The 9145-nt window shown below is 42.1% G+C and overlaps 1 long non-coding RNA gene and 1 other non-coding gene across 5 annotated transcripts; one reads left to right on the plus strand and one right to left on the minus strand.

Annotated features, from left to right (window-relative positions):
- Positions 1-536: 536 nt before the first annotated feature.
- Positions 537-8152, plus strand: LOC129524139 (uncharacterized). Of its 4 annotated transcripts, none has more exons than XR_008667821.2 (3): positions 537-602; positions 4190-4287; positions 7702-8152. It is a non-coding gene; the product is annotated as an uncharacterized lncRNA (long non-coding RNA). The 4 variants fall into 4 exon arrangements; XR_008667819.1 differs by lacking the exon at positions 537-602 and adding an exon at positions 1069-1095; XR_008667817.2 differs by lacking the exon at positions 537-602 and adding an exon at positions 1113-1486.
- Positions 6462-6595, minus strand: LOC115935686 (small nucleolar RNA SNORA70). The gene has a single exon (XR_004071306.1). It is a non-coding gene; the product is annotated as a small nucleolar RNA SNORA70 (small nucleolar RNA).
- Positions 8153-9145: the final 993 nt, after the last annotated feature.

A 9145-nucleotide genomic window follows, 5' to 3' on the forward strand; every position in this document is an offset into this window, starting at 1 on the left:
TTTACTGAAGCTGTGCATATGCTCACTTTAGGTGTTGTTCTTTTTTCTTTCTTATTTTTTAAAACTGTCTTAAGAAAGGAAAACCGGGATACATGTACAGAACCTGCAGGTTTGTTACATAGGTACGCGGGTCATGTGGTGGTTCGTTACACAGGTACGCAGGTGCCGTGGTGCTTCGTTACATAGTTACCCAGGTGCCGTGGAGGTTTGCTACATAGGTACGCAGGTGCTGTGATGGTTCCTTACATAGGTACGCACGTGCCGTGGTGATTTGTTACATAGCTAGGCGGGTGTCATGGTGCTTCATTACATAGCTAGGCGGGTGCCGTGGTGCTTCATTACATAGCTAGGCAGGTGCCGTGGAGGTTCGCTACATAGGTACGCGGGTGCCGTGATGGTTCCTTACATAGGTACGCACATGCCGTGGTGGTTCGTTACATAGTTATGCGGGTGCCATGGAGGTTCGCTACATAGGTAAGCGGGTGCTGTCATGGTTCATTACATAGGTACGCACGTGCTGTGGTGATTCGTTACATAGTTAGGCGGGTGCCGTGGTGCTTCATTACATAGTTACACGGGTGCCGTGGAGGTTTGCTACATAGGTACGCGGGTACCATGGTGGTTTGTTACAGAGGTACGCGGGTGTGTGGTGGTTTGTTACATAGGTACGCAGGTGCCATGGTGCTTTGTTACGGTGGTACGTGGGTGCTTTGTTACATAGGTAGGCGGGGCCGTGCTGGTTCGTTACCTAGGTACGTGGGTGTGCGGTGGTTTGTTACATAGCTATGCGGGTGCCATGGCGGTTCGTTACATAGGTACGTGGGTGCCATGGTGGTTTGTCACATAGGTAGGCGGGTGCTTCGTTACATAGGTAGGCGGGCGCCGTGGTGGTTCGTTACATAGGTAAGCGGGCGCCGTGGTGCTTCCTTACATAGTTACGCGGGTGCGGTGGAGATTCGCTACATAGGTACGCAGGTGCCATGACGGTTCCATACATAGGTACGCACGTGCCGTGGTGATTCGTTACATAGCTATGCGGGTGCCGTGGTGCTTCATTACATAGTTATGCGGGTGCCGTGGAGGTTCGCTACATAGGTACGCAAGTGCCGTGATGGTTCCTTACATAGGTACGCACGTGCCGTGGTGATTCGTTACATAGCTAGGCGGGTGCCCTGGTGCTTCATTACATAGTTACGCGGGTGCCATGGAGGTTCGCTACATAGGCAAGCGGGTGCCGTGGTGGTTTGTTACATAGGTATGCGGGTGCTTTGTTACATAGGTAGGTGAGTGCCGTGGTGCTTTGTTACAGAGGTACGCAGGTGCTTTGTTACATAGGCACGCGGGTGCCGTGGTGCTTTGTTACAGTGGTATGCGGGTGCTTTGTTACATAGGTAGGCGGGTGCCGTGCTAGTTTGTTATCTAGGTACGTGGGTGTGCGGTGGTTTGTTACATAGCTATGTGGGTGCCATGGCGGTTCGTTACATAGGTACGTGGGTGCCGTGGTGGTTTGTCACATAGGTAGGCGGGTGCTTTGTTACATAGGTACGTGGGTGCCGTGGTGGTTCGTTACATAGGTACGCGGGTGCCGTGGTGGTTCGTTACATAGGTACGCGGGTGCCGTGGTGCTTCTTTACATAGGTAGGCATGTGCCATGGTGGTTTGCTGCACCTGCTGCACCTGTTGACCCGTCCTCTAAGTTCCCTCCCTCACCCTCCACCCCTCAACAGACCCCGGTGTGTGTTGCTCCTACTTGAGGCGTTTTTCATTTACCAGTTGACCATTCCTAGAGGAAGGTCATATACCAGTTAAACTCCACTATTTTGCTTCTTGGTGCCACGTTTGAGCCCACTCACCCAGCTCCTGAAATCTTATCAGAAGCTGCTGATCACCAGCGTCAGGTATTTTCTATCTATTGGGAGACTATCTTTCCCTGGCACTCGCTGCAACCAATTATTACATTACAGGGATAGTTTAATAACCACCTGACCATCGCTTAATGGTCACCTGACATTCCTGGGGGTTCCCTCTCCTGCCTTACTCATGTCCGCCTAACCTACCTACTCTAACAGCTTCTAAGAACGAGGAAACACGAGCTAAAATAATCTTGTCGTTTTTCTTTGATTCATATTCTTTATTACGTATCTAAATAACAATCTATGTTTCCCAGGGAGTTATACAAACCCTGAATTCTACAACAGAATAAATATTATTTCTACATGTTCCAAAGATCTTATTAAAGCACACACTCCATGTCTGAACAACTCTCTTAATAACTGAGTGTCTATCTGATCTATTTACTGGTGAATGCAGCTTGTCTGGTATTATCCTAGTAATTCCTCTGTGTACTTTATCAACGCTTTATGGTGCAACATGAGAAGGAAAGGGGAGAGTTACTAACATTAAAATAAAAAAAAAGGCCGGGTGCCGTGGCTCATGCCTGTAATGCCAGCGCTTTGGGAGGCCTAGGTGGTTGGATCATCTGAGGTCAGGAATTTGAGACCAGCATGATCAACATGGAGAAACCCCTTCTCTACTAAAAATGCAAAAATTAGCTGGGTGTGGTGGCATGTTCCTGTAATCCCAGCTACTCGGGAGGCTGAGGCAGGAGAATCATTTGAACCTGGGAGGCGGAGGTTGCGGTGAACCGAGATCGTGCCATTGCAATCCAGCCTGGACAACAAGAGGGAAACTCTGTCTCCAAAAAACAAACAAAGAAACAAACAAAACCCAGAAGCAGCAAGTCTCAGATTTCCCTTATAGAAATTGTCTTATTATGCATAATTTTTATTAAGCATGTATAGATCAATGATGTATCATGAATCTTAATTAATCTTAATTATCTTAGTAGAAAAATAGCCACTCAGTAGCTGCTTATGCTGTCACTTCTAAAGGCAGATTCTTTGGAAACTGTTGTTGAATGTGGCAGAGCGACTCTGAACTGCGTTAAAAAGAAAGAAAATGGCTGCTCTCATTAAAAGCAAAACCTCAGGGCTCACCTTTGCAAATAAAAGCACCAGATTCAAACAGTTCAAACGTTACAAGAGGCCAGTGTACATCTTCCTTTAGCTGAGTTAAGTTTCATGAGTCAGGGCAACAATTTTACTTAGGAAGTCTTTTCTTAACATTGGCTCTAGAGAAGGTGTCATTTGCATAAATGTTCTTCCTGGCATATATTAAAATTGTCCCTAAAGACAATTTGCTGCCCTGCAGATAGAAAACACTGAAAGCTGTTGTTTTTCTCCATAATCAAGTGATTTAACAGGCTTAATTCTTTAGCTATAAATAGCTTTATGCTTCTTAAAATAAGGACATACATACATCATATATGTAAAATTGTTGACACAAATTATTTCTGAATGTTAATGGCGAGTGTGTATTTCTGATTCTTGCCACCTCCATTATTTTCTAAAATTGCATTTGGAAGCAACTCCCTTATTGTTCATTTTTTGTGTGGCTAAATCTGAGTGAAATTCAATTATCACTAAAATAGTTTGTTTTGATTTTGTGTGTCCTGGTACTTCTGAAATTTGGAGTGTGGCCCTATCACTCCCAAGCTATTGTGTTGTCTAAATCGATTGTCTTGGTAGGCTCACACAATGGCAAAATGTTTTCATGAATGCATAATGAGCCACATGCCCCAGCTGAGCACTCAGAAACAGGGGAACAGAATTAAAGTTAGATTATTGCTCATCTCTTGCCAAACTTTCTCTCCTCCATTCTGTATGGTTTCCTTTGAGATTCAGTGACAGAGAGGAGATGTATCACCTGTTGCCAGAGAGAACAGGCCCCCCCACTACCTTCCTGAGCTTACATGATGTTTAAGAACATATGTTATGGAAGAAACATTAAGAAGTCAAATTTCACAATAATTGTAACAGATATTTCTCTGTTACACTCACACACATTATTTTTAACTAGTAATTGACAGGGGCTTATTATGTGAATAATTCATTTAGGTTTGGCTGCTGCATTTCTGATATTGCCACTGGCTGTTTCTGTGTAGTTTATTCCATAAATTGTGTAGTGGTACAAGCCTTTGAAAGGAATGGGCTGTGCTATCTATACATGTTCAAATCAAAATATTTGTACTTAGGAATTTAACTTTGCAAAATTGACCTTGCTAAGTCCTTCTCAAATAAGCTTCTTGTTTTGTTTTTGTTTTTTCTTGAATATATTTCATTCATCTCAGAGCTTGGGAAAATGACCTCTCAAAATTTAGAAGACTGGATGTCACTGACTACCAAATGATGATCACTTTTGAATGAACAAAAATCCTTCAGAACTAAGGTGTGGATTACAATGTTATTGGTAGAGATAATTTTTATGGTGTTGAAGAACGATTAACCAATTCAGGGTTGGTATGTGATCTGTGCCACAATTTCCGTGGAAAATAAGTTAGCTCTCTCTTTCTACAAAGACATGATTGTACATCAGTGGCACAAATGAGAAAGGGCTAATAACATTTTGGCCCTGACTACCAAGTGTGCATCTCTTACTTAGTTTTGCTTGTTACCTACAGCTACAAAACTCTGAAATTTGGCAAATTGATGGAAATAAACCCAAAGTACCTTATACTGTTTCCTAGAACATTTACAAAGAATACTAAACATCTTATTGAGAATGCAACGTTTCTTCCAAACGATGAGGAAGAACACAAAATTATTTGTTCAACAAGTATTTTTTGACCGCCTATGCTATGGGCAATGGATACAAAAATAAAAATAGGACATGATCCCTGCCTGCAGAAGGCTTCAAGCCCTGTCATGGAGATAGACACAACACGAGATAGTAAAATAGGCTAAGGACTTGTTAGAAGGATGCACTCATGAGAGCAGAGAAGAGAAGAGAATCCAACTCAGGACAAGGAACGGAGGCTACAAGGAAATTTTTTGAAGGTGATGCCTGAGTGAAGTCCTTACAGAATGGAAGAGTAGGTATTGTGTAGATAAAAATCAGGGGGGTTAACCTTTTAATAATGGGACAGCTTATGCAGAGTCCTGTGGTAGGGCACTCCACAGTCTATGCAGGAAATTTCAGTGGGAAAGTCCTTTACAGATGGAGTCAGGAGCAGCCACCAGGTCACTGAGGCCCTCTGGCATCCTGCTAAGGCAGTGGCTCTTAAACAACAACAAAAAAGTTTGGTTTTACTTTTATTTAACTTTGACAGTGACATGGTTAGATGCATATTTCAGGTAGGTTTCTAGTGGTTAGGTGGGAAGCAAGACTGCAGCTCTTTCTGTAGGTACTGTTCTGGAGAACCCCAAACAAAGATGAGGGCCTGAAAATCGGCACTGCCTGAGGCCAGGTATGTTCAACCCAGAGGCTCTATCCTCCCTTTTCTTTGTCACCACGTGTACAGTAAAGGAACAGGCAACATGGTGCCAGTAGATTTCTGCGTGATAAAATATTAGAATGGGGGTGGCCAGATTTTTGCATGCTATGCAAATGGCACACCTGGGCTGACCGATCTCTCATGCCCTGTGTAAATTAAACACCACCTCCTCAAGCTCATCTATAAAACCTCCTGTACTTCATTGTGGAAGCAGCAACTCATTTTCTCTGGGACCCCTGTCTGTACAGAGAGCTCTTCTCTTTCTTTCACCTATTAAACTTCTGCTCCTAACCTCACTCTGGTGATCTGAGTCATAGTTTTCCGTGGCTGTGAGGCAATGAATCTCAGGTATTACCCTAGGCAATGAAGTCACTTCAATATGCCTCATTCTCTTTTATCATTTTATTTGTTTTAACCTCTTCTGTTCTCACGAAAACACAGTCCTCATAGATGTCTTCATGAGATGAACAGTTCTCCCAACACCATTTATTGAAGAGGTTGTCCTTTCAAAGTTGAATGTTCTTGGCACATTTGTCAAAACTCAATTGCTTATAAATGCAAGGGTTTATTTCTGGGCTTTCTGTCCTGTTCCTTTGGTCAATATGTTGTTATGTGAGTACCATGCTGTTTTGATTATAAGTGCTTTGTAATATATCTTGAAGTCAGATAGTCTGATGCTTCTTTTTTTTTTTTTTTTTTTTTTTTTTTTTGACAGGAGGTAGAATTTATTGGTGAGTGTTAAGAGGGGGCAGCACAGTGGAAGCCCTTATGAATACAGGGCCCACCACTTGTCCAGAGGGCCATGACTGGGGATGTACTTGACCCCATAGCCATCTGCGATGAGCCACTCCTCAGCCACCATGTCTTCAAATTCATCCACATTGAACTTGGTGAAGCCCCACTTCTTCGAGACATGGATCTTCTGGCAGCCAGGGAACTTGAACTTGGCCCTGCGTAGGGCCTCAATCACATGCTCCTTGTTCTGCAGCTTGGTGCAAATGGACATGATAACTTGGCCAATGTGAACCCTGTCCACAGTGCCCTGGGCCTTTTCCAAGGCACCTTACATGTCTGTTTGGAGCCTGCATTGGGGTAGTGCAAGTTCAGAGGCAAGAACATACATCTGAAAGCCTGTCTCCAAGGTCCCTTAGAGCAACCCATACAAGAAACGGGCAGCATACACTACAAGGAAGTGGCTGTTTGCGGCCATTGCACATTGGACCCCTATGAGGAAAGGAACTCAGCTGGCTTAATTGGCTGCAGGAGCTTTGTTCTTTTTACTTAAGATTGTGACTATTTGGGGTCTTTTATGGTCTCATGCAAATTTAAGAATTTTTTTTTCATTTCTGTGAAAAATAACATTAGAATTTAAATAGTGGCTGCAATGAATCTGTAGATCACTTTGGATAGTATGGACATTTTAACAATGTTAATTCTACTAAGCAATAAGCAAAGCATACCTTTCCATTTATTTGTGTGATTTTTTAAAAATTTTCATGAGTTTTACAGTTTTCTGTATACAAGTCTTTTACCACTTTAAATTTATACGTAAGTATTTAATTTGTTGTTGCTGTCGTAAATAGGATTCTTTTCTTTATACCTTTTCCAGATAGCTTTTTATTAGTGTACAAAAATGCTACGAATTTTGTGTGTTGATTTTGTATCCTGTGACTTTACTGGATTTATTTATCAATTCCATCAGCTTTTAGTGGAGTGTTTACAGTTTTCTCTATATAAGATCATGTTGTCAGCAAACAGACAATTTCACTTTTTCCTTTCCTATTAGGGTGACTTTTATTTATTTCTCTTGTCTAATTGCTCCAGCTCAGACTTCCACAACTCTGTAGAAAAGTACTGAAAGTGGGCATCCTTGTCTTCTCCCTGAACCCAGAGAAAAGCTGTCAACATGTCACCACTGAGTATGATATTAGCTACCACTTTGTCATTTATGGCTTTTATTGTGTTGAGTTACAATCCCTCTATACTTATTCTGTTGAGAGTTTTTATCATGAAAGGGTGTTAAATTTTGTCAAATGCTTTTTCTCTTTCCTACTTCTATCACAGTGATAGATCTCAAACTCTGGCTTCTGGCTTAGTGTTTATAGGTAAGTAGGCAGTAAAGATAATTATCATAGTATTTAAAGTCAAGAAAGAAATAATTTTGACTGAATATCAAGATATAGTGTGTGTTTGTGTGTGTGCGTGCATGTGTTATGGGTGTTTGTTGAGTTAGCTGCAAAAATGCTCCATCTGTCCACTTTTAAATAGCAATCTGTCAGATTGCATATTCCAAAGAGGGACACAGAAACAGTTCTTATCCTGCATGCTATTTTGCAATGTGATATTGCCACTCTGCCTTCTGATTCTAGGCAAATCCTGTGATCAATGGAAATACAGTGGAAGTGACGCTGTCCAAATCCAGGAGTAGTCCTTTAGAGAAACTGGAGGCTTCTTCATGTTCCTGCCTCACATACACACTTCTTCTGTTGTTTTCTCTTCAATTCAGCAATGGTGCTATGAGAAGCTCATACATCAAAGAAAAGACATGTGTAAGCACTTGGATCATAGCCCCAGATGACACTCAGTCGATAGAAAACATTGACTGGCATCCATGTTGGTGAAACAGCTTGGACATGCAGCCTTTCCCAGATGAGATGGGTCCAACCACTTCTGACTGCAAACGCATGAGCAACCTTAAGCAAGGACTGCCTAGCTCATTCCCATCTACCCACTCAACTAGGAGAGATGACAAATCATCGTCTTAAGTCACCAAGTTTTGGCATCATTTGTTAAACAATAAACCAGAACACCCACTGAAAAGGCCATCTGATATTTTTGGAACATTTTCCCTAAATTTGGATCAATCTGCACGTTCTAAAAAGTGCCTTTTCAACGTAGACTCCAGAAATATACATTTCTCGGTTTGCTTGTGGTTAGTGTACGGGCTTGTGAAAGGTTCTTATGCACCTCCAGACCCCACACAGAGGTGAGCCACTTTAGGACAAAGGCTCTGTGTGGAGAATCCACTCTGTTCTAAGAGTAGCAGCTGGGGACATGAGGAAGATTTCAGAGAAGTTTCCTAATGTAGTTTGGTTGTGGGTTGACAATGGCGTGCAAGTTAAACCACCTCATTGGGATGCAGCAGAAGGCCAGGTTGGGGTATGGCTTGCAGCTTTTTCCCTGCAATCTTATCTTTGAATATATTTCTTTGGCCATTCTAATAATTCTGTGATTAACTCAATAACCTTTACTTAACATATCATCTACTTAAATGATATAGAGTGAATTCCACATTTTTTGGAGGTTAGGAAACCTGTAGAGAACATGATGCATGCATGACGCCCAATTTAGGCACCTGAAGTGAGCAAAGGCATGGCAAGACTTTTTCTCGTCACCTACAGCACAGTCAACAGAAATATGAGGAAAGAGACCTGCAGATTAAGTATAATATGAGGAATCAAGTTAATAAAATTGAACTGTCTTAGAGATTTTAGTTAATGAGGAGATTTTAGCTGTTCTTGTTGCACACAAGGAAAGAAACTATGTGAGATGCTAGATATGTTAATCTGCTTCACTATAGTCATCATTTAACTTTTGACGATATTCCATGACATTATGTTCTAAACATCAAGCATACACAATAAAGTTTATTTATTTATTTTTCTTTTAAATAGGAAAATACAGCTTGAGGAGCCAGGTGCAGTGGCTCACTCCTATAATCCCAGCGTTTTGGGAGGCCGAGGTGGGTGGATCACTTGAGCCCAGGAGTTCGAGACCAGTCTGGGCAACATAGTGTGACCCCAACCTTTATAA

This window comes from Gorilla gorilla, chromosome 7 (assembly GCF_029281585.2).
Source record: "Gorilla gorilla gorilla isolate KB3781 chromosome 7, NHGRI_mGorGor1-v2.1_pri, whole genome shotgun sequence".
Classification (NCBI taxonomy): domain Eukaryota; kingdom Metazoa; phylum Chordata; class Mammalia; order Primates; family Hominidae; genus Gorilla; species Gorilla gorilla.